Below are 24684 nucleotides of genomic sequence, written 5' to 3'. Positions count from 1 at the left end.
TTCCCACTAATTTGGAATGCCACTTTTATCATATTCTCTAATATATTGGGATTTGTTTCTGGATCCCATAATCCATTGTTCTGGGGAGAGGGATGACCATTTTAGATTATTTGTCTCTCATAAACCTAAAATCTAAGGTGTAATCCTGACTTGCTCCTGTATGAATTCTTCCAGCTAAAAGTTCACAGATACTAGAAAATTGTCATAAAAATCAAAATAGGCAATTTTAAGCTTCTAATAAAATTGCATTGATTTTAGCATTTCTTTACATGAACTTGTTGACCTCAGGTCACTAGGACCATATTCAGTTCTTTGAAAAGGCTCATAAAAACCCTATTCCCTCTCACCTGTGTCCTGCGCAGGCAATAGAAATGAGGTTCCTCTCTGTGGAATGGGCTGGCTGAAAAATAAAAGCTAGGAAAAATAGAACAACAATAAAAAAAAAAAAAACACAGGACACAAAAAATAATTTCAAAAAGCAAGTCGGGATGAGCAAGCCGATCCTAGGGATGGAGCTTCTATACTCTGGCAAAATGAAGCCTGAACCTGCTTTATTTATTTCGGAGGACATCAAAGGCCTTCCGTAGAACGTTCTTCTCCAAAAAAACGTAAAAGGTGGGCTGTCCAGTTCCTAACTGGTTACACCCATCTCCTGAGTGACAATCAGAGAACATCCTAGCAGAGTGAAGATAAAGGTCATGTGCCTTGGGCAATCTATTTCGTGGGAGAGCCATGGATAGTTCCCAAGATTAAACCTAAAATCTCCCTGGCTACATGCTGAGAGAAGATCCTCATGTGTTTTCACGGATGGCTCCCTGCAACTCCCAAAATATCTCAAGGTATTTTCATCATTCAGTTTCTCTGATGTCTGAAATTAGACCATTAGGAAATCTTTTATTTGCATTGAGATTATCTGCTATTGAAGTGCAAGTTTACTTTGGATCTATAGGCAATGTATAAACTGGACCTAGGTAAGGGTACCACCAGCATAAGTCCTGGAATCGAATTACCTGAGTTAAATTCTGGTTCTGCCTTAAGTATGAGACCTTGGGAAATTAATCATTTTGGTCTTGGTGCCTTCATATGTGAAATAAGGTTAATCTTAGTTTTGAGCATTAAACCAGGGGTTAATCACCCCTGGTTTCAATCCCCTGGTATAAATAAATAAAATGCACAGGGTAGTTTGTACAATTTTGGGATGGAAAGTTAGACTTGGATTTTAAATTATTCCTGAAAAATCCAGAACTAGCACTTGAACTGCGGTTCAGTTCCCACTGGATACAGCCACTGTGGCCTTCATATCTGACTTGCTGGTACTGTCAGGCTCAGAATTTATCCTAAGCAGGCATTTGCCCAATTTATCTATTCTTTCCAATTCTTCTCTCTCTTTCAATTCTCTGCGATTGAATCTAGTGGTAATTTGCCACTGTGCTACACCCCAAGCCCTTTTTATTTTTTGAGACAGTGTCTTACTGAGTTGTCCAGGTTGGCCTGGAATTTGTGATCCTCCTGTCTCAGTCTCCCAAGTTGCTGGGATTATAGATGTGGCACTACTGTGTTTGGATGGATACTATTATGTCTTTTTTTTTTTTTTTTTTTTGAGACAGCCTCACAGATGTTTAGGCTGACTTTGAATTGTGATTCTCCTGCCTCATGGATATCATTACACTTTAATGCATAAACAGCTTCTTTTATTATAGCTGTAAATGGGTAATACACTGATGATGTTCTATAATTTAATGCATTTCCTATTGGACATTTAGGTTGCTTCCAAATTTTTGCTACTACAACAATGTGGCAATATGTAACTTTGTTCATATGTCATTTTGCATTTGGGTGAGTATAGCTATAGCATAAGTTTGTAAAATGAAATTGTAAACTCAGAAAGTATGTTTGTATTGATAGGGATTGTCAAAGTGCCTTCTGTAGAGGTTTTCCCCCTTTAGCCATGTATTCCAGTTCTGTGGACGCTCTTTTTTTTTAATTAACTTTTTTATTTATATATGACAGCGGAATGCACAATTCTTATTACACATACATAGAGCACAATTTTTCATATCTCTAGTTGTATACAAAGTATATTCACACCAATTTGTCTTTATACATGTACTTTGGATAATAATATCCATCACATTCCACCATTATTTCTAACCCAATGTCCCCCCCTTTCCCCTCCCACCCCTCTGCCCTGTCTAGAGTTCATCTATTCCTCCCATGGTCCCCCCTCCCTACCCCACTATGAATCAGCCTCCTTACATCAGAAAAAAACATTCAGCCTTGGGTTTTTTGTGATTGTCTATCTTCTCTAACTCCATCCATTTACCTGCAAATGCCATGATTTTATTCTCTTTTATTGCTGAGTACTATTCCATTGTGTATATATGCCACTTTTTTTTTTAATCTATTCATCTATTGAAGGGCATCTAGGTTGGTTCCACAGGTTAGCTATTGTGAATTGTGCTGCTATAAACATTGAAGTGGCTGTGTCTCTGTAGTACACTGTTTTTAAGTCCTTTGGGTATAGACTGAGGAGAGGGATAGCTGGGTCAATGGTGGTTCCATTCCAAATTTTCCAAGAAAGTGGTTTTGATTTGTATTTCTCTAATTTTTAGCAATGATGAACATTTTTTCATATATTTTTTGATTGATATTCTCATATTCTGAGAAGTGTCTGTTCAGGTCCTTGGCCCATTTATTGATTGGGTTATTTATTTGGTTGAGTTTTTTTTTTTTTTTTGGTGTTTAGCTTTTTGAGTTCTTTATATACCCTAGAGATTAGTGCTGTATCTGATGTGTGAGGGGTAAAGATTTGCTCCCAAGATATAGGCTCTCTATTCACCTCACAGATTGTTTCTTTTGCGGAGAAGAAACTTTTTTCTTCTTAGTTTGAATCATCCCATTTATTAATTCTTGATTTTAATTCTTGCACCAAAGGAGTCTTATTAAGGAAGTTGAGGCCTAATCCCACATGATGGAGATTAGGGCCCACTTTTTCTTCTATTGGGTCTCTGGTTTTATTCCAAGGTCCTTGATCCATTTGAGTTGAGTTTTTGTGTATGGTGAGAAAAGAGGTTTAATTTCATTTTGTTGCATATGGATTTCCAGTTTTCCCAGCATCATTTGTAGAAGAGGCCATCTTTTCTCCAATGCATGTTTTTGGCACCATTGTCTAATATAAGATAATTGTAGTTTTGTGGGTTAGTCTGTGTGTTCTCTATTCTGTACCCATTGGTCTACCAGTCTATTTTGATGCCAATAACATCCTGTTTTTGTTACTATTGCTCTGTAGTATAGTTTAAGGTCTGGTGTAGTGATGCCACCTGCTTTACTCTCCCTGCTAAGGATTGCTTTAGCTATTTTGGGTCTCTTATTTTTCCAGATGAATTTAATAACTGCATTTTCTATTTCTATAAGGAATGTTATTGGGATTTTGATCAAAATTGTATTAAATCTATATAGTGCTTTTGGTAGTATGGTCATTTTGATAATATTAATTCTGCCTTGGATATTTTTTTGTATCTAAGAGCAAAGTAGATCTTACCATCTTCTAAGGCCTTCTTTGATTTCTTTCTTTAGCTTCTGTAATTTTCATTATATATATCTTTCACTTTTTTCATTAAGTTGATCCCAAGTTGTTTTTTTTTTTTTTGAGGCTATTGTAAATGGGGTAGTTTTCCTTTCTGAGGATTTGTCATTGATATATAGAAATGGATTTGATTCATGGGTGTTGATTTTATATCCTGCTACTTTGCTGAATTCATTTACTAGTTCTAGAAGTTTTCTGGTGGAACTTTTAGGGTCTTCTAGATATAGAATTATATCATCAGCAAATAGTTCCAATTTGAGTTCTTCTTTTCCTATGTGTATCTCTTTAATTTCTTTCATCTGTCTAATTGCTCTGGCCAGTGTTTCAAGAACTATAAATAGAAGTGGTGAAAGAGGGCATCCCTGTCTTGTACTAGTTTTTAGAGGATATGTCTTCAATTTTTCTCCATTTAGAATGATGTTGGCCTAGGGTTTAGCATAGATAGCCTTTATGATGTTGAGATATGTTCCTGTTACTCCTATTTTTTTTTAGTGTTTTGAACATCAAGGGGTGCTATATTTTGTCAGATGCTTTTTCTGCATCTATGGAGATGATCATATGATTCTTATCTTTAAGTCTATTGTGTCAGTTACATTTATTGATTTCCGTATATTGAACCAAACTTGCATCCCTGGGATGAATCCCACTTGGTCATGGTGCATGATCCTTTTGATATTTTTTTGTATTCGATTTGCCAGAATTTTTGCATCTATGTTCATTAGAGATATTGGTCTAAAGTTTTCTTTTTCTTTTCTTTCTTTCTTTCTTTTTTTTTTTTTTTTTAATGTGTCTTTGCCTGGTTTGAGAATCAGGGTGATACTGGCCTCTTAGAATGAGTCTGGAAGTGCTGCTTCTATTTCTATTTCCTCAGATAAATTGAAGAGTATTAGTATTAGTTCTTCTTTAAAAGTCTAGTAGCACTCGGCTGTGTATCCATCTTGGTTTTTTTGATGGTGTCTTCTATTTCTGTGGCAGCTCTTGAAGGCTTTATAGATTGATTAGATCTCTAAGCTATTTGCTTTCATCTCATATTATTTCCTATATTCTAAAAGCACTAAATATGGTACTTTGTTTAGTGACACAACTTTTCAAAAATTTGGTTTTAGATAAACTATCATATTAAGTGCTTTCTAATATATAATAGCCAAAAGTCAACAACTTGAACTTATAACATATTTTTCTTGCCCTGGAAAAAATTTAAAATCAGAAAAATGATGAATAACTAGTTATTAATAAAGACTTGGGCATGTATTTCATCTGTTTCATGGCTTGACTTCCTGAATCACTGTCTCTAATTATTTCATCAAATTCCCAAGTTTTCTTCCAAGTGGCTCCAAGGTACCCTGTAAGTTGCCTCACTGAGCTAAGAAGATCTCACTGAGCCAAGCTGCTGGTCCAATTTTGAACTATTTATACCCTGGCTTTTGTAGATTTCCTTATAGGAACTGAAAACACAGTTCTGTTATATGGTAAACCCTGGAAAATGTATGGTCATAAATAAAAATTCATAAAAACTATAGTTTCAGAATTTCCTTATAGATGTCAAATATCCAAGTCATTTTTCTTTTCTGAGACTAAGGCTCCCTCTAATGGAGATTGCTATTACATTTCCCTCCAGCCTCCATATGCCACAAACTAATATATAAAAAATACACACACACACACCCCTTTATTTTGTTTATTTAGGTTTTGTGTGTGTGTGTATGTGTGTGCTGGGGATTGAACCCAGTTCCTCACACGTGCTAGGCAAGTGTTCTACCACTGATCCACAAACCCAGCCCACAAAAGTATTCTTTTCATGAAAGATTCCTTTTTGAGGAATCTAGAAAACAAACTTTAAACAACCAAAATGATGGATGAGACAGCAATGGCTCTGACTAGTGGTAAGAATTAAATTTTGTTTATTTGCATAACTAAGACTAAATGTTATAATGGAAACATTGTATATATGATGGCTATAAACTTTCACAATATGCAGGGTGGCCATAAAAGTATGAAAATAGATATTATTATTGTACATTAAAATGTAATATCAATAAGACATTAATATATATTTACTTGTTTTTCCAGATTTCTTGACAATCCTGTAAATATAGTACAACTATCAATGAGGAGACATTAGAGAGAGTACATGAGACATAGAAGTATTTTGATTGTCATATATAGATTTTAATTAAGAGTAAATTGGGGAGCTGGGGTTGTGGCTCAGTGGTAGAGCACTCGCCTCGCATGGGAGAGACCCTGGGTTTGATCCTCAGCACCACATAAAAATAAATAAACAAAATAAAGATATTGTGTCCATGTATAACTAAAAAAAATTTTTAAAAAAAGATTAAATGGATTTTTTCCTCAAGTTAAGTGCTAGGGAAAATAAAAGGTTACTAAATAATTTCAGTATTGCTCATATAAGCAATAGCCAAAAAGAGAACTTGTATATTATACAAAAGTATTGTAGCACACACTGTAACCCCAGCCACTCAGGAGGTGGAGGCAGGAGAATTGCAAGTTCCAGGCCAGTCTGGACAACTTAGTGAAAGTCTGTCTCAAAAATAAATGGCTGAAGGTGTACTTCAGTGGTAAAGATCAATCCCCAGTACCAAAAATAAATAAATAAACAAACAAACAAACAAACAAACAAATAAATAAAATAAGATAACCATTAGAACAAAATTGTAAACTCTTTCTGAATACTGAAGATACATTTAAAATAGTAAGGCAGATCAGAGGCCAAACATTGATAATGTTAATAGATATCAATAGGTTTACCATACCTGTTAAAAGAAAATGTTTTCACATTGACTAACAAAGCAAAATCCAACACTATGCTGTATTTATATTTTTAAAAAAACACATCTTAGGGGCTGGGGATGTAGGTCAGTGGTAGAGTGCTTGCCTCTCACACATGAGGCACTGGATTCAATCCTCAGCACCATATAAAAAAATAAAGATATTGTGTTCATCTACAACTTAAAACACACACACACATATGAGCATGTGCGCACACACACACACACACACACACACAAATACATCTAGGCTTGGGGATACATCTTAGTGGTAAAAGAGCTTGCCTAGCATGTATGAGTTCCTGGATTTAGTTCCCAGTAGTGTAAAACATCTAAGAGAAGAGATTCAGGAAAGCTAAAAATGTGCTGGAATTTTTTTCTTTTTTAATTTAAGGAAAGTTTGCCATTGTAATCATGTAAGAGAGTAGAATTCTGATTAAAAAGTGTCAAAAGCGGCTGGGCTCTTGGCACAGGTCTATAAAGCCAATGACTCAGTAGGCTGAGGCAGGAGGATTGCAAGTTCAAGGCCAGCTTCAGCAATTTAGTGAGAACCTCAGAAACTTAGACCTTGTGTAAAAATAATAAATAGCAATAAATAAAAAGGGTCTGGACATAGCTCAGTAGTAAAGTGCCCTAGGTTCAATTCCCAGTACCAAAAAATAAATTAAAAATTAAAAGCATCAAAAGAATATTTTACAAGGACTGGGGGTATAGCTCAGTTGGCAGAGTGCTTACCTAGCATGCACAAGGTCCTGAGTTCAATCCCCAGCACCACCAAAAAAAAAAAAAAAAAAAAGTGGAGCTTTGGGCTAGAGCTGGAGTTCAGTGACAGAGCATGCTTGCTTAGCATGTATAAGGCACTGTGTTTGATCCTTAGCACCATATAAAAATAAACAAATGCATTCTGTCCATTTACAACTACAAAAAAAAGAGAATATTTTATCACAATTAAAAGAAAAGTGCTGAATATGCCTGTAATCCTAGCTACTCTGAAGGCTGAGGCAAGAGGATGACAAATTCAAGACCAGTCTAAGCAATTTAGCAAGACCCATCTCAAAAATAAAAAAATAAATAAATAAAAATAAAAAGGGCTGGAGATGTAGCTCTGTGGTAAAGCATCCGTAGGTTCAATCCCCAGGAAATAAGTTAAAAAATATATCAAATTAAAACTACATGGAGTGTGGGAGGCCAACTTTACGGGTGACTGAGTTACACTCCCCAGCTGGGTGCTGAGGTGCTCAGTCACAGAAATGGGTGTGCCTTGCTACAGCCCCATGGTGAAGCTATGCTCACCTGTTCCTTTGTAATATAACCCCTTGCCCTGTTTAGGATAGAATCTTCCATGGAAGTGCCTTGTGTGTCCCCTTCTCTTACTGTGCCCTTGGGTGTGGCCTACCCAGGTGTCAGTCACCTGCTGACAGTGGACATCATGAAGATAGACTCAGCCCCCTGAAACCTGACCCCTTGTCTCATTTGAATAGCTTCTCCTCTATAAAACGGGTCAGCACATGCTCTCTTTCTCTCTTTCTGCGGACCCTTAAGGTCAGAGGAGCCGTCACAGCAACCCCAAAGAAAAAGGTATTTGTGTCTTTTGTGTGGTTATTTTGTGCAGCCCAGTTAGCCCAGTTTAACTAGAGTGACCCCTGAGCCTTTTAGTCTCGAGAACAGAAACTCGGCAATGGAGGGGCTGGGGATATAGCCCAGTTGGTAGAGTGCTTGCCTCCGTATGCACAAAGCCCTGGGTTCAATTCCCAGCACACCCCCCTCCCCCATGAAATTAGCATAAATCCAAAACTTTGAGAATATAATCTGCTGGCCAGCTGGTAAGAAAACAGATACTATTCATATGCTGGCCAGCTGGTAAGAAAACAGATACTATTCATATGTATTCATACTATTCACAGGCTGCCTGTGATGTCACTGGTAATCCAGGAGGTTGAGGAAGGAGGAGCACAAATTCGAGGCCAACCTCAGCGATTTAGCAATACCTTACCTCAAAATAAAAAGTAAAAGGGCCGGGAAAGTGGCTCAATAGTAAAGCAACCCTGGGTTCAATTCCTAGTACCAAAAAAAAAAAAAAAAAAAAGTTGAGTGTGGAAATACAAAATGCCACAATCTTCTTAGTGGGGAAGGAATTTGGTAATAACTGGCTAGCTCAATTAGGGATGGCTTTTAGTTAAGCAATCTCACTTCTGGGAATTAATCTCAAAGTACTCTGGCAAAAATGAAAAGAAGTATGCAGAAGGCTATTAAATCAAACATTATTTATGATAGCTACAGACTGGAAACAACCCATATACTGTCAATAAGATAATCTGTGTCCACGCAATGAGTATTTTGCAGCTTTAAGAAGCTATGAGGATCTGGACATGGTGACACATGCCTGTAATTCCAGCCACTCAGGAGGTTGACTCAGGAGAATCCAAGTTTGAAGATAGCCTTGGCAATTTAGAGAGATTCTGTCTAAAAATAAAGTAAAAAGGCCTGGGAATATAGGTCAGGGGCAAAGTGCCTCTGGGTTCAATCCCCAGTACTACAATAATAAACTAATAATGATAATTTTTTTTAAAAAGCAATGAGGGACTGGGGTTGTAGCTCAGTGGTACATATTGTATGTGTGAGGAACTGAGTTTGAAACTCAGCACTACATAAAAATAAATAAAAATATTGTGTCCACATACAACTAAAAATATATATATTTAAAAAAAGCAATGAGAAATATCTGTCTCTTATAAGGTGGAGGGATAGCCTCTAAACATAGGAAATAGGTTCAGAGACTCAATAGCCAAAAAGAATCAGAAATGTCTCCAAAAGAAAACCATATGAATATGTAGTTATTTCAGTTTTTTAAATAACGGCCTAGTATGCCATAGAAATACAGAATATTTCTACTTTTTCGACACCACAATGTTATAAAAAAAAAAAATCTTTGCACATTTGGCTTTATATACTGATGGTTTTATTTCAGTAGGCTAGGCTAGATTCCTTTTTTTTTTTTTTTTTTTGGTGCCAGGGATTGAACCCAGGAGTGCATAACCACTGAGCCACATCCCCAGGTATTTTTATTTTTTATTTTGAAACAGGGTCTTGCTGAGTTGCTTAAGTCCTTCCTAAATTGCTGAGGCTGGTTTTGAACTTGTGATCCTCTTGCCTCAAACTCCCCAGCTGTTGGGATTTTAGGCACGTGCCACCATACTCAGCTTAGATTTTTAAAAGTACAGTTGCTGGGCAAAAGCCTTTGGTCAGGTTTTCCATCACTATAACAAATATCTGTGATAATCAACTAAAGAGAAAAGGTGTTTTTTTTTTGTTGTTGTTGTTGTTGTTGTTGTTCACAGTATAAATTTCAGTCCATGCTTAGTTGGCCCTGTTGCTGTGGAACCTGTGGCAGAAGCATGTGGTAAAGCAAAGCTGCTCACCTCATGACTGGCAAGTGAAAGAGGAAGGGACTGGAGTCCCACTGTACCCTTCAAAGGCACACCTTTGATGACCCAAAGACCTCCCAGTAGGCCCTACCTCTTATAGGTTCCACCACTTCCCAATAGTACCAAGCATTTAACACACAAGCCTTTGAGGAACACTTAGACAAACCATAGCAGTGTTTCTATTTTTTATGTACATGGCCAGATAACAATTTTGTAGTGATATATATTCCAACCAGAAGCATACAAAAGTGCCTCTTTTCTTCCCTCCTTTCAGTTCCTGAATATTTTCACTGTGTGTGTGTGTGTGTGTGTGTGTGTGTTTTGTTGTTGTTGTTGTTGTTGAACTAGGGATTGAACCTGGGGTTACTTAACCACTAGCCACATCCTTAGCCCATTTTTTATGTTTTGAGATAGGGTCTTGCTTAAGTCCTTAGGGCCTCACTAAGTTTCTGAGTTGTTCTCAAACTTGCAATCTTCCTGCCTCAGCATCCCTAGTCTCTGGGATTACTGACATGTGCCACCATGCCTGACTTTATCACTCTTTTTATCAATCTGAAGAGTGAAAAATGATGTATTGTTGCTAGCAGACCAGGCTGATGAGATGAGCTGGGTTCAAGGAGCTAGCTGTATCCATAATTAAGAAAACAGCAAAGAAACCACACAAACCTGAAAATACCTTTTTCTCAATTGCTAGGGTCAGGGACAGCTCTGTGACCTCAAAGATCAGCTCCCACACTGGAAAGAGGGCAAGGAGAGCAACAGAGGCAAGGAAGAGAGTGAGCCCATCCTGAGCCCCTCTATTTATTGGGGAAAGGACATTCAATAGAAAGTTCCACCCAAATAAGGCAAGGGATTGGGTTTTGAAGGGTGGAGTCTTGCTTGGTGATGTCTTGTGGTCAGCAGATTGAATGACTCTTGGCAAGTCACACCCATCTCAGGTGCTATATGGGATCACAGGCAGAATGGGATCACTTTGTCTCACAGCCCAATAAGAGCATAACACCAGACCAGTCCCTTCATATGCTCAAATGGGCATATCTTACACACACAGCCCATGGATGGCTTGTGACAATGTATCATCATTCTTTTAATTTCCATTTTCTTGACTAGAAAATGGAAAATTTCATATGTTCATTGGTTCCAAGAATTCCTCTTTTATGAACTGCCCGTTCATATCTCTTGCCCATTTTCAATTTATTTCTTCTTCTTATCAGTTATAGATATTCTTTGTGTATTTGAGATATTTTATTTTATTTTGCATTTCTGGGAATTGAATCCAGCAACACTCTATCACTGAACTACATCCCCAGTCCTTTTTAAATTTTGAGACAGGGGATCACTAAATTGCCAAAGCTGACCTTAAACTTGTGATCCTCCAGCCTCAGCCTTCTGAGTTGCTGGGATTACAGGTATGTTCCATGTAGCAAAAAAACTTTTAGAAAAGCATTTTTAAAATCCTGAAAGAGTAGCCTGAAGACATTTATTCATAGGTCCAATTCAATTACCAATTATTTATGGCCTTGAATAAGTCACCAAGCCTCTCAATATTCAATGTCTTAATTTTACAAATGGAGGATAATAACATCTCCTCTGTCAAATACACCAGGTTGTTTTAAGATGGAATCAGTTTTTTAAAAAATATATTTTTAGTTGTTAATAGACCTTTTCTACCACCCGGCCTGCGCAGTGGTTTCATTAATGAGGTTCTAGGCATAAAGTTAGTTAGACAAGATCGAAATAAAAACACAAGACTCAATTACCTTAATTCTATTGCTAGGTCCGAGACGGCTCCCCTCTCTGGTTCGCTCCTCTAGCCGCCCAGCAGGGCAACAAGGATTACTCAGGGCTAGCAGGAGAGAGAGAGAGAGAGCACCGGGGACTAGCCTTTTATTAGGGAACAAGAGATTCAGGGGAGAATTCCATCCAATGAAGGTTGAGGGGGGGCTGCACTCCAAGGTCAGGGTCAGCGATTGGGTCCCCGGGGTCAGTGGTCAGGCACACCCCCACACGGATGGGCTCTCTCATCAGGAAAGGGCCGGGAAAAACTTCAACTTTTGCCAAAGTGCCTCAGACCCTTAACGGGAGGCACCCGATCACGTGTGAGAATGGCTCCCCACAACCTTTATTTTATGTATTTATTTATATGCAGTGCTGAGAATTGAACCCAGTGCCTCACACATACTAGGCAAGCACTCTACCACTGAGCTACAACTCCAGCCCCTACAATCAGTTTTAAAGAAGTATTGAAAAATATAAATATAGGACAACAAATATAAGGCATTATTATTATTATTATTATTATTATTATGTTTCCCATCTTTACTTCAAAGGTAAGGTGATAAATGAAAATATCACTTTTCATGTTCCAGCTATGCCACTAACTAAGCAGTTGCCTTGGAGCAACTTATATAGCTTCTATCAAGTTTTTTCCTCATCCTTAAAATGAAAAAGTTGATTCTTGAGTTCCTTTTCAGATTTAGGATCTAAAAATATTATAATGAAATCACTAATAAAAATATAATATAAATATGTTTGATATAGAGTTACTTTAGGTAGAGGGGAGTGAAGGAAGGGGAGGGAGTATGGGGGCAGGAAGAATAGTAGAATAAATTAGACATTATCACCCTATGTACATATATAACTATGTATGATGTATAATCAGAAGAATGGTATACTCTTATATATATCAAAGTGCATTCTACTGTCATGTATAACTAAAACAAAAAAAATTTAAAGTATATTCTTAGTATTAAGGGCTTAAAATATAGAGATACATAAATGGAGAATGGATTAAATAATCACAACTGTGGATAGAGAGACACTGACTAGAAATCTGTGGTAGTTTAGGAAAGAGATAATAGTAGATTAAACCAGGATGGGAATAAAGGAAGATACAAGAGTTTTAATAGCAAAATCAAAATTAATCTTCCTCTTCTTTTTTTTTTTTTTTTTTTTTGGTACTGAGGATTGAACCCAGGGGCGATTTACCACTGACCTAAGTCACCAACCTTTTTTAATATTTATTTTTTAGATGTAGATGGACACAACACAATACCTTTATTTTTATGTGGTGCTGAGGATCGAACCAGGCCCCTCCTGTGCTAGGGGAGCACTCTACCACTGAGCCACAATCCCAGCCCCCCCAACCCTTTTTATTTTGACACAGTGTCCTGCTAAATTGCTGAAGTTGGCCTTGAATTGAAGTTCTCTTGCCTCAGCCTCCGTAGCACTGAGATTACAGGCATGCTCCTTTGACCATGCCTGGCCAAAATTAATTTTCCTAACTTCCCACTGGTATCCAGTGTTCTTCAGTTTTATTTCTTAAGAGTAAAACTCTTGCTGGATTATAGATTATCACCTATAATCCTAGTGATGTGGGAGTCTCAGGCAGGAAGATTTCAAGTCCACAGGCAGCCTCAGCAACTTTGTAAGACCTTGTCTCAAAATAAAAAAAATAAAAGGGACTAGAGTGGTAAAGCCTCTCTGGTTTCAATCACAATACAAAACAAAAACAAAAACTAAGACTATCTAGTTTAAACCAGTTTTTTTTTTTTTTAAACCTGGAATTGAACCTAGGGGCACTTAATCACTGAGCCACATTCCTAGCCCTTTTTATTTATTTATTTTATTTTGAGACAGGGTCTTGTTAACTGCTGAGCTTATGTGCATGGGGCAGGGGTGATATTTCATAACTGATCTAATATCAGCATACTGCTCTAACTTTGTTCTTAAGTGTCTGTCCTACAAGATGAGGAGAAATGGGAGAGCCAGGCACAGTGGCACATGCTGCAATCCCAGTTGCTCAGGAGGATCATGAGTTCAAAGCCAGCCTCAGCAAAAGAAAGGCTTGCTAAGCAACTCAGTAAGACACTGTCTCTAAATAAAATACAAAAATAGGGCTGACTCAGTGGTTGAGTACCCCCGAGTTTGATCTCCAGTGGACTCCTCAAAAAATATGGGGAGAAATGGGGGAAATTTTATTTTCTTTTTGGTGCTGATAAGCCCAAATCCTGGCACACACTAGGCAGAGAAATGGGGAAAATTTTAAATGCCCAATTAAAAATATATTAGTTTCTTCTTTTTTATTTTACTCCTTTATTTATTTATTTTTGGTACTAGGGACTGAACCCATAGGTACCCTACCATTTATCCACATTTCCCTACCCTTTTTATTTTGAGACAGGGTCTTCTTGCTAATTTGCTCAGGCTGGCCTTGAACTTGTGATCCTCCTCCCTCAGCTTCCTAATTAGGTGGAATGACAGATTTATGCTACCTGCCTGGTAGTTTCTTCTTAATAGTAGTGGTGATTGTGTCTATAAAGGTATATATCTCTCATTTACAAACTCCCTTGCAATGTAATATGGACAATTATCCTTCAAGAGGCTGCTTGTTCTCTTCTCTTTGAATCTAGGTTGGTTCTGTGATCTGTTTTGACCAATTGAATGAGATAGAAAGGCTGAAAACTTGGAGGTTGAAATTTTCTTTTCTTTTCTTTCTTTCTTTCTTTTTTTTTGGTACTAGGGATTGAACCCAAGGGCACTTTACACCAAGCTCTACCTCCTCAGTTCTTTTTTATTGTTTGTTTGCTTATTTTGAGATAGGGTCTTGCTAAGTTGCTGAGGCTATCCTTGAACTTGTGCTACTCCTGCCTCAGACTCCTAGTCTCTCTGCTTCCTTATAGGCTCACTGGATTCCAAGTGCATTCTAAAGTAACCAAATGAAAAATGTATCACTCTCAAAAAAAAAAAAAAGGAAAGAAAACAAAATCTTGTATCACTTCAACTTAAGTCAAAAACTCACTTAAACTACAAAGGAATATAGAGTCACTCTCTCATGCTCTCATGTAGATACACAGAAAAAGATAACCAAGATAGAATATTTTGAGGTTATTTAGCACCTCCAGGTAAATGCTTGGCTCTTCCATCTTATGGCTGATTGTGTTTTTTAAGAGGATTGTTAGAAGGTATTACATACCGCATCCTTTTCCTAAATGTGAGGTTTAAACCAGGTGCCCTGGTACAGGATTGTAGTCCCAGTTACTTAAGGCGGCTGATGGTTACAGTCCAGGAGTTTGAGGCCAGTCTGGGCAACAAATACCCCTGTTCTCTTTGCCATCCTCTCCCTGGCTGACACTCCTTCTAGCACTGGCCCCAACTTCAGGGTTTTACTGGAATACTCAGAAGTGCCCTGCAAAAGGTGCAGAAGAGTGTATTGTGTTTAAGACAGAAGTGTTGCTGGCCCATAGACCTCATCTGGAAGTTTCCTCACTGCCTTACCTGTGGGAGGGTGAGGGCAGAAGTCAGACACACTCCTTCCATGACAGGGGGAGGGCACCATTCCTTAATAGACGTTACCCTCTCTTAAGATGAAGTATTGTTTTTAGGACTGGTTTTAAGTGATGCCCCAATATAAAAAAGAATTTGTGAACAATCAATATAAATGAGCGACCAGGGTCTGGCTGGGAGTATAGCTCATTGATAGAGGGCTTGCCTAGCTTGCAGGAGGCTCTGGGATCAAATCCTGGCATAATAACAACAAAAGGAAACCAGAGCTTGGATCTTGCTCAATCACTTAACAGAATGGGATATCAAGATTGCTCTACAATTTCTTTCTTTTTTTAAAAAATTTTTAAAATTATTTGCTCAAAACATTACAATGATCTTGACATATCATACATTTGATTCAAATGGGGTACATAATCTTATTTTTCCACGTGTACAGATTGCAGGATCACATTGGTTATATGTTTATACATAGGGCCATACTAGTGTCTATTGTATTGTGCTGCCCTTCTTATCCCCCCTCCCCTCCCCTCCCATCACCTCTTTCTACCCAATCTACTGTGACATGAGACCCTCATGGTTATGCAAAATTACATATATGATAGTGTGAGGGGGAAGAAATAAGAGAGAGAAACATGTCTACAATTTATTTCTTCATCTGTAACATTTTGATAATCGTTTTTTCATAAGATTGGAAGGATTAAATGATACTATAAGTTAGTCTGATTCAAGGATGTAAAACAAACGTTATTATGATTAGGAAGACTCCAAAACCATGAAAGAGAACTGCTGAACTGTGAAACTCAGAATTTCCCTGGCTGATATGTTCACAGAACCCTTTAGAATAACACCTACAATTGGGATGAGAGTGGATTAAGGTGGAGAAGGCCCAGCTGGAGTGAACCAACCTCTGCTGGAACTCAGAGCCCAAGGTGCGCCAGTCGTGGCTCCGCACTATCCTTCCGGGAAAGACCTTGACCCACGGTTACGTCAGCCTCCCAGGACAGGACGTCCGGGCTCGCCCTTCCTCCCGGCGTCGCCACGCTCGGCGCTCTGCTCCTTTTCCCTTCCATTGGCTCGTGGCCGGGGACTGTCGTCCTGCCCCGGCTGCTGGGAAATGAGGTCAGCCCTGACAACCCTTCCCGCGATGACTCAGGACTTCCCTGAAAAGCTCCTGACCTCCGCGGGGCGGGGCCTCCCTGAGCTTGTGAGAAACTGCACCGAGTTTTCTTGGGGCGTCAGGTCTCCCGCCTAGGGGACGAGGTCTTCCCGACTTAAGGTTAGGCCGGCAAGGTTGGCGGATGTGCAGGGTCGGCGCCCAGTTCTGCTGCCGCTGGGCACCCACTTGTGACTTGCGCTCTGCGCCGGCAGGCCCCAGGCTTGGCTCAGCTGTTGCCTCCCCAAAACTTCGAGAAAGAAGTGAGGGGATTAGTAGCAACCTGGATACCCTCTGGAATAGAAAGGGAAGTCACCACCATGTGACTAATTTATTTGGGGGAAATGCTCCTGTTTTGTTTTAGCATATCTATGCTTTCTTTATCTTTGTAAGGAAAAATTTGAAAACGCACTCATAATCTATTTTTCACAAACTAGTTTTTGTTTGTTTGTTTGTTTGTTTGTTTTTAACCCCTTCCTATTGTGTTGTACTGGGGATTGAACCCTGGGACACTTTACCACTGAGCTACAACCCCAGCCCTTTACTATTACTGTTGAAATATTATCATTATTACTGTCTTATTATTATTATCATCATCATCATCCTGGGGATTAATTCAGGGGCACTTTACTACTGAGTGCATTCCTGGTTCTTTTTATTTTGAGACAGGATCTCACTAAATTGAGAGCTGGCCTTGAACTTGTGATTTTCTACCTGAGCCCCTGAATCACTGGGATTACAGGCCTGCACCACCATGCCTGGCTCCTTTCTCATATTTTGTATATTTATTTCTCATATTTAGTATGTTTATTTCGTCTGCCCACTCCAGTTTGTGCTGCTCTGACATTTTTCACTTAAGACTATGTCACATACATTTCCCACGTTCGTATTTTGTCTTTTTTTTTTTTTTGTCCTAGAGATTGAACCCCAGGGGTGCTTCACCACTGAGCACATCCCCAGCCCTTTTTAATATTTTATTTAAAAGCAGGGTCTAGCTAAATTGCTTAGGGCCTTGCTAAATTGCTGAGGCTGGCTGTGATCCTCCTGCCTCTGCTTCCCAGCTGCTGGGATTACAGGCATGTGCCACCATGTCCTGCCATATTTTGTCTTAATGGTATTTTTTCATCTTAAAAACATTGGATAATTTTTGAATAGGTAATATGTAGACACAATAAAAACAAATTCAAACATTAAAGTGTACACTAGCCTCCTCTTAACCAAGGGGTAAGTCCAGGATTTCCAGTGGATGCCTGAAACTGGGGAGAATACAGAACCTTATATGTGTAGTCTGCCTTAGAAAAAGGGATTAGTATTGGACATGGTAGTGCTAACCTATAATCCCAGAAAATAGGGAGACTGAGTCAGGAGGATCAGGAGTTCAAAGCCAGCCTCACCAATGTCAAGGTGCTTAGCAACTCAGTGAGACCATCTCTAAATAAAATAACAAAATAGGGCTGGGGATGTGGCTCAGGATTGATCCCCTGAGTTCAATCCCTGATACCAAAACAAAACAAAAAACAAACAAACAAAAACCCCTAATACAATGTAAATAGTTGTATTGTTTGTTAGGGAATAATGGCAAAAATGTTTATACAGTACATATTTATTTTTCCCCTCAAATTTTCAATCCTCAGGTGTTTAAATCCATAGGTTCAGAACCCACAGGTAGTGCTGAGAGTACTGCTTTTTTTCCCATACATAATACTGTATGATAAAGTTTAATTAATAAATTAGGCACAATAAGAGTTTAATAACAATAAAATAGAACAATTATTACAAAATATTATAATAAAGCTTATTTAAAACTTATTAGTTATTTCTTGAATTTTACATTTAATATTTTCAGATTGAGGCTGACTTCAGGTAATTGAAGCCGAGGAAAGTGAAGCTTTGCATAAGGAGGAGGGGACTTTTAAAAGAGAAATCTTTCTCCATCTCTGCACTTGAGTTCCCAGAAGCACCCACTAATTCCGGTTTCTTGTATGACCAGTTGCTTGTAGATCATCTATCTATACATGTATATACAGTAGTTACATGTGTACAAATTTGTTTCCTCTATTTTTTTCCTTACCCAAATATATGTTACACACTGCTCCAGTCTTTTCCATTAGCAATGTATTTTGGAGACCTTGAACCAGTCCATATGCAAGATGAAAAGTGTGTTAAACTCTTTCTGTGGTCTTGAAAGTACTTCCAACTTTTTGCCCCTATAGGCAAAGGGCCCAACTATAATAATTAAAGATGCTTTTCTGGCCTTGGCCTTGTATTGGCTGTTTTTCAACAGAGAAAACTTTCCAGTACTCTTTCTGGAGTTCAGCAGGATGTTGATGCCTGAGGCTCCTGACTCAACCTGATGGAACCAATTTTCCCATTAGTGTATGTAGCCCTAACCTGCAGTATTTAAGCCTCAGAAGAATTACTGGCCTGGGCAGTGGCCTTTAAATAGAGCCTTTCTTCCTAATGCTCATCTCTCAGACATTTGTTTTTCTGAAGGATGAACTTCTGGACCTGGGTTTGGTAACATAACTACTTGGAGTTAGTGCAGATCCCATGAAAGGGCTCAGTCCCACAACACTGCCCTGCCCCATTTTAGATATCAAGTCCCAAGTTTCACCTGTACTTATGATCAATTGGTTATAAATTGAGAGTTCCCATAACCCCCTTTGTATTTGATAATCTGCTTTAACAGCTCATGATATTCAAGGAGATACTTATTTATATGTAGTGGATTTTTTACAAGGCACAACCGAATGGAAGAGGCATACAGGGCAAAGTATCAGGGAGGGGCTTGGAGCTTCCAAGTTCTTTTCAGGAATGCCACCCTTCCAGCACCTTGTTCTGTTCACCAACTTGGAAGCTGTTTATTGATCCAAACTCAAAAACTGCAAAAATAAAAAGGAGTTTATTTGGGGATTTAAGAAAATTAATATTTGGGGGGGGGGCTGGGGCTCTGACTCAGTAGTAGAGTTCTTGCCTTGCACGTGTGAGGTACTGGGTTCGATCCTCAGCACCACATAAAAATAAGTAAACAAAAAAAAAATTACGATTTGGAGCTGAGGTGCAGTGGCACACTCCTGTAATCTCAGCCACTTGGGATGCTGAGGTAGGAGGATTGCAAGTTCAAACCCAACCTCAGCAATTTAGTAAGGTTCTAAGCAACTCAGCAAGACCCTGTCTCTAATAAAATATTTTAAAAAGGGCTGGAGATGTGGCTCAATTGTTAAGTGCCCTGGGTTCAATCCCTGGTACCAAAACACCAAAGAATTTCAATTTGGGAGACACACAGGTTCAAAAAGTTCTAAATCAGTGTTCCAAATAAGGCAGAGAAAGTGGGAACTTTAGTGGGCAAGGAGTGCAAAGAGATAACAATTCTTTTGTAGGAAACTGTTAGTCAGCTTTTTGTTGCTGTGACCAAAATACTCAATAAGAACAACTTAGAGGGACTGGGGCTATGGCTCAGTGGTAGAGCACTTGCCTCCACATGTGTGGAGCACTGGGTTCGATTCTCAACACCACATAAATAAATAAAATAAAGGTATTGTGTCCATCTAAAACTAATACTTTATTTTAAAGAACAACTTAGAAGAAGAAAAGTTTATTTTGCTCAGTTTCATAGCTTTAGTCCATGATAGGATGACTCCATTGCTCTGGGCCCAGGGTAAGGCAGAACATCAGGGCAGAAGGACTGCTTGGATTATGGCATTCAAGAAGCAGAGAGAGCAGGGAAGGAGACACAGGTATGCACCAGTGAGTCCTCCAGCCATGCCCCACCTGCCTATAGTGACCCACTTACCACCCAGTCAGTCCATTCAAACTAGGATGGACTGATTAGGTTACAGCTATAAGTATCCAATCATTTTACCTCTGAACATTTCTGCATCAACCCTGAAGCTTTAAAAAACCATAACAGTGTTAGAAATAAGGAGGTGCCACAAGAAATCAAACACATGTCAAAAATGCATGAGCAAGGCAAAATTTTACTTCTGTCAGAAGGGCTTGCAACAGGAAACTGACTAGCAAGTGTCCTGGATGGGGGTCTGCCTGCTGAATCTACTCTAGTGCTGTCCTTCACTCTGACTGGAGGAGTTTGGGGTTACAATCTACAGGAATGGCTAATTTTAGAACTTGGGAGGAGGGAAAAGGGAAGGGCAACAACTGGATCCAATTAAAGATTACTACTGTATTCTGAAAATGGACTTTTTTTTTATATTCATTTTTTTTTTTAGTTGTAGTTGGACACAATACCTTTACTTTTTAAAATTTATTTTTATATAATGTTGAGGATCCACCCCAGGGCCAAACGCATTCAAGGTGTGCACTCTACCGGTGAGCCACATCCCCAGCCCCTATGGGCCACCAGACTTTCTATTTCTCATAACAGAAACTTCTGTTGAAACTGAGAAAGAATAGATACTGTATGACAAGAGCCATGTGAACAACAGACTATAGAGAATGTCTATACTTAATAAAAATAACATAAGTTAACCTCCTGATGTGCACTTTGAGTGGCACAGTATAATTAATTATCTGTTCTAGATTCTTGCAATCAAAGAACAAAGGTAACTATTTCAGTCACTTTTTCTTGCTGCTGTGACTAAAGGACCGGACCAGCACAATTATAGAGGAGGAAAAGTTTATTTGAGAACTCATGGTTTTAGAGGCCTTAGTCCATAGAAGGCTGGCTTCATTCCTTGGGGTTGAGGTGAGACTGAACATCACATCATGGCCACCAGGAAACAGAGAGACTCCACTTGCCAGATAGGAATATATACCCAAAGCCACGCCCCAATTCCCACCTCCTCCAGCCACACCCTACTACTTCAGTTAATTCCATCAACTAACTGATTAGGCTAAGGGCATAACCCAATCATTTTACCTCCAAATCCTCTTGCATTGTCTCACATGTGAGCTTTGGGGGGTGGGGGGACACAATAACAGTAACCAAAGTTTACATTTCTAGAATCACACATTCTACTTCTTTTCTTTTAACCAAATTATTTTTTACTGAACTCTTACAATATCCTAAGGTGCATTCTACTTCTTCAGGGCTTCTAGAGTCCATTTAAAAAAATTCTTTCAATGATGTTTTTCATCTGAAAAATTTTCCTTTTATTTTGACAAAGCTCTCTAAGCCCTGTTGTTTAGGGTTCTATGTAAGTTCCATTGCATAGGCATGATTGATCAAATCATTGACTATTGGGGATTAAGACAATCTCCCACCCCTTTCCCCCTCCTAGAAGTTACTTTTGTCTGCTCACTCAGGAATGTAAAATTCATGAGGGTAGGGATTCTTTTTTTTTTTTTTTTTCCTATTTATGTCATTACTGAATCCCCAGAAGTTAGAACAATGCCAATCGTGTAGTAAGCACTCAGTAAATATGTGTTTAATAAAGAAGTATGATGGCTTCATCAGAGCAAGAATTAGCAGACAACCTGGCACCCATCACGGAGAAAGAAAAGTGAAATGGAAGGTACCTACCTTGGGATTACTTGCAGCAGTGGGAAACAAAAGGACCAGGTGTGCACCTAGCAACAGCGGTAGACCATAAAGTCATTATCCTGAGTGAAAAAAATCACATGCAAAATTAAGAAATACTTATGTGTAAGAAAACTATACTTTTTATCAGGATATAAACTCAAACTCATTGGAGAGGATCACACCAAGATAGAGAAATGTGATGAAAGAGGCAGAATGAGGTGACATGTGCCTGTAATCCTGGCTATTTGGGAGGCTAAGGGAGAACAATTGTGAATTTGAGGCCAGCCTAGGCAACATAAGCAATATAGTGAAACTTTGCCTTTAGGAAAAAAAAAAAAAAAAGAAAACAATTTTTAAAAGAATAGGATAATATAAAATAATAAATGAAGACAAAAATAAGCAAGATAAAAGCCTTGCCCCATCCATATAAATAAAGAGCAATGAATTGAGATTAACACTTTTCCTGAGCTTTGTTGAAAAATGATTTAATATTGTGAATATAGTTTTGTTTCATATGACTGTGTGTGTGTGTGTGTGTGTGAGAGAGAGAGAGAGAGAGAGAGAGAGAGAGAGAGAGAGAGAGAGAGAGAGAGAGAGAGATTATGAGACTTGAACTCAGGTCTTCACACATGCTAGGAAAATATTCTATCACTGAGCTATACCCCAGCCTTTTTTTTTCTTTTCTTTTGAGATAGAGTCTTGCTAAATTGCCCAGGTTGCTCTTGAACTTGGCAATCTTCCTACTTCAGTCTCCTAAGTAACTGAGATTATAAGCATGAACTATACAACATTTTTTATAAGAAACTTAAAATATGTATTTTATATAAATGTTCAGAAGAGACTTCAAATATGCTTACCCCCCTCCACCAGGAAATACTAAAACCTTTGTTATATTAAGACATAACTGACATATAATAAACTGGATTTATTTAGAATGTACAAGTTTTAGCACATGTATTTGGCACATGTTTTTTTTCTGTAAAAAAATATTCCCAAAGCTCAATATGTTTATTATCAAAAAACAGACTTCTTATTAACAATCGTGACATGAAAGAAACAGAAAATGTTTTCTGTATCCACCCATGGAACACCATCACCAAGATCCAAAATTTACTCACTCATTAGGCAAGGTAGGCATGCTTCATAGGGCTCACACACATGTTTTATTTATTTTAAATTTAAAATCCTATAATATAGTTTAAATTCTTTTAAGGTCTTTTATATCAAATAAATATTTTATAATATATTAATAATCATCTTTATAAATGTGGAGCTATAAAATATTTTTATATTAGTATATTTTTAAATATCAAAATTTTATGATGGAAGGGGCCCACAAAGATAAAAGAACCTAGGGCCAGTGAAGGTTATCTTGCAGCTCTGCCACAACTAGGACAAAGAACATATCCCTTACTCCACTTCATTTCTTCATGTCCCTTTTCTATAGAGCCTGCCCATTTCCGCTACCATCCCCAGGCAATCACTGATCTACTTTCTGTCACTATAGATTGGTCTTTATTGCAATGCTGGGGATTGAATCCAGGATTCTCAACTATGCTAGGAAGCACTGTACCACTGAGCTACACCCTAACCCCTTTCTAAAATATTATATATATATAATCATCCAGTGCTCTTTTTTGATTAGGCATAATTATTTTGAGATTGATGTATCAAATTTTTTTTTTGTTAATATTATTCCATTGTATGGATTCATCTTTCACCCATTGACTGACATTTGAGTTGTTTCCACTTTAGGGCTAATTACAGAGTGGCCTTTGTACAGGCATTTGCTTTTTTTCCTCTTGTACAAATACCTAGAAATTAAGTGGCCGAATCACATTGTGGTAGTATAGCTTTGGAGGACGGCTGCTGGGATTAGACTCAGAGCCTCCAGCAGGCTAAGCACATGCTCTATCTCTGAACTATACCCTAGCTCTAGTTTAACTTTTTAAGAAACCGCCAAATTACTTGGCAGAAGAATCATAAGTTCAAATTCATCCTGAGCAACTTAGCAAGAATCAAGTGTGTATGTGGGGTGGGGGGAGGGGACATAGAAATCTGGTTCAGAGTGGTAAAGCCACCCTGGATTCTATCCTCAGTACCAAGGTGGCGGTGGATATGGGGTGGAGGGGGCAAAGAAAGAAGGAAAGAAAGAACAAACCAAACTTTTATCCAAAGTGGCTGTACCATTTTACATTCCTATCAGCAATGTTTTAAGTTATCAGTTCTTCCATATCCTTTTGAACTTAGTATGATCAATCTATTTAATATTCTAATATATGTGTAATGGTATCTCATTTTGTTGTTAATTTGCATTTCCCTAATGATTAATAATGTTGAAAATCTTTTCGTGTGATTATTTGTCATCTCTATATATCCTTTGGTGAACATATACAGATGGCAAAAAAAAAAAATCTATAAAAAGTGTCTGTTCAAACTGTTTGCCCCCTTTGGGGAGGGTGAATATGAACATAATTTTTAATTAAAAGAAAATAAATATCGTTTCCATCTGAAGCAAGGGTTTTGAGATTCCTTGTGGGAAAGACAGGGAGGGAGAACGAGGGAAGAATTTTCGTGTGTGAGAACTGGATGGCGACAGGTTTGAGCAGCACGGTAGAGCAGAGTGACTTGTGACTCTGGTAGAGCAGAGTGACTTGTGACTCTGGCTCTGCCATCACTTCGATTCACTTCTCTGTACTATGGTGGGGGCTGAGGATCCGGCAGTCTGCGTAAAGCAATCCGGCACACGATTGGGCCTCGATACCAGTTTGTAAAACCTGGAGGAGATCGATGCTTCGCAGCCTGATCCGAAGAGGCTGGAGCCTGACAAAGGATCTGAAAGAGGGACCGCCCTTCAGAACTCGCCCTCGGGCCAGGACTTAGTCCTTTGAGGTCCACATCCAAACAAAACGACTTCTTTCCTTGAGCAGCCACTTCTGGCTCCCAATTTACCAGGAGCGCCCTCCCGG

Source organism: Urocitellus parryii, chromosome 11 (assembly GCF_045843805.1).
Source record: "Urocitellus parryii isolate mUroPar1 chromosome 11, mUroPar1.hap1, whole genome shotgun sequence".
NCBI lineage: Eukaryota > Metazoa > Chordata > Mammalia > Rodentia > Sciuridae > Urocitellus > Urocitellus parryii.
The sequence above is the reverse complement of the archived record's forward strand: the minus strand, read 5'-3'. Positions refer to the sequence as shown.